The sequence below is a fragment of the Arachis ipaensis genome, chromosome B8 (assembly GCF_059453495.1).
Source record: "Arachis ipaensis isolate K30076 ecotype BB chromosome B8, ASM5945349v1, whole genome shotgun sequence".
NCBI lineage: Eukaryota > Viridiplantae > Streptophyta > Magnoliopsida > Fabales > Fabaceae > Arachis > Arachis ipaensis.
Genome location: NC_142443.1, coordinates 43,286,539 through 43,288,270, shown reverse-complemented (window position 1 = coordinate 43,288,270; position 1,732 = coordinate 43,286,539).

The following is a 1,732-nucleotide window of genomic DNA, read 5'->3' as shown; positions in this document are numbered from 1 at the left end:
AGCATAACCAGACCATCTGGGAAAACCCTTGGTTGATGAACAAGGAAATAAGCAGTTGTCACAACTCAAGGAAAAGCTAGAGGAACCTAAACCACCAGAGACATGTGAAGACAACAAAAAAATTCCCTTAGAAGAAGAAGTCACCAAAAGCAAGGCAACATCAAAAAGGACAAAGAAGAAGGTACCAAGGGGGTGGAGGAATAAGAAGATCCCTACGGAAGACTTCTCTCCAGGGGATAAAGTGATCTCAGCTTACTTCCCAGATATTCCCCCTAATCTCCCCACTGTACCATCTCAGTTACCTAAGGTCTTCACTATCAACAGAGTTCTCTCCTTGGAACATGTAGAGATCATTGATACAACCAATGGATATAAGTCCAAGGCAAGAGGGGAGGACTTGAAGCATTATCAACCGCCCTGATGAAGGAGAAACGTCAAGCTAGTGACGCTAAAGAAGTGCTTCATGGGAGGCAACCCATGTTTTATGAGCTTTAACTAGTGAATAAGTCAATATTCATCAATTCCAACCCAAACTTGACAAACACTTGGTGAAATCCTTATATTGCAGTATATAGTGAAGAACAAGTTTGGTGTTCAAAGCGTGCCAAGAAAGCGTGAATGCAACTGAAAGCATGCTAGTCTTGGAGCTTTGAACAGAACTTTTCATCACAGTGCTCCAAACTAAGTTTGGTGTCACCCCATGGTGCCACCAATGTGCATATAAGGATACACAGTTAGTTAGTTAGTTAGTTGGAGTTCATGAATAAACAATCTAATCTTTTCTTTCCTTTATAATTCTAGCCGTAAAATTTAAATTGATTTTTTATGATATTAATTCTTACTTTTCTTATTTGATCTTTATAGGGAAAAGGAGAGGAGCATTGAAGGAGATTGATTGGACAATTAAAGGAGAAAGGTTCGGCCACTTCATGAAGAGAAACTACACACTTGTCTCAAGAAGGAATGCATTGGAAAATGTTGCCATGCAACATTGAAGAAAGGAGACTCTTGAAGACTGAACCAATAACCCTCACTAAATGATGATCCTTGTCCTTTCTCCATGCACAACCCCAACCGTCCATCAAGCAACCATTCCATCAATCCACACCCTCCATTCACTCACAATCTCCCTATATAAGTGAGTCTTAGTGCACACTTACCCCTCACACTCAAATTCCCACTCTCCACACTCCACACTTTCGGTGTCCAAAACCTCTTCATTACACCTCATCCTAACCAACCCAATTCTTCATCCATCCTTACCTTCAAATCCCCTCACACAGCAACTCAAATTCATGGCATCATCAAGCTCCAAGAGACAAAAAAGGAAGGAACCAATGGAGAGCATTCCTTTCGATGAGAAGAGATTCAAAATTGCCTTCCATGAACGAGAATTTGAGCGGATCAAGCTCAAAAAGATATTGCCCGAGTTAACCTTCCAATTCAATGAAGACAAATGCCCACAGATTCGGGAGAAAATTGAAAAAAGAGGGTGGCAAAGGCTCACTAATCCAGAGGGGAAGATCAATGGAAACCTCATCAAAGAATTCTACGCAAATGTGGGGAGAGAAGACAAAACCAGGGCCCCAACCTTCAAAAGTTATGTAAGAGGAAAGGAGGTGGACTTCAGCCCAAACGCTATAACAAAAGCTCTTCACCTGAAATCACCGCATTTTGATGAGCCCAGTTATCATGCAAGAATAAGTAAAAGCCAAGACAATGATGAGCTCAC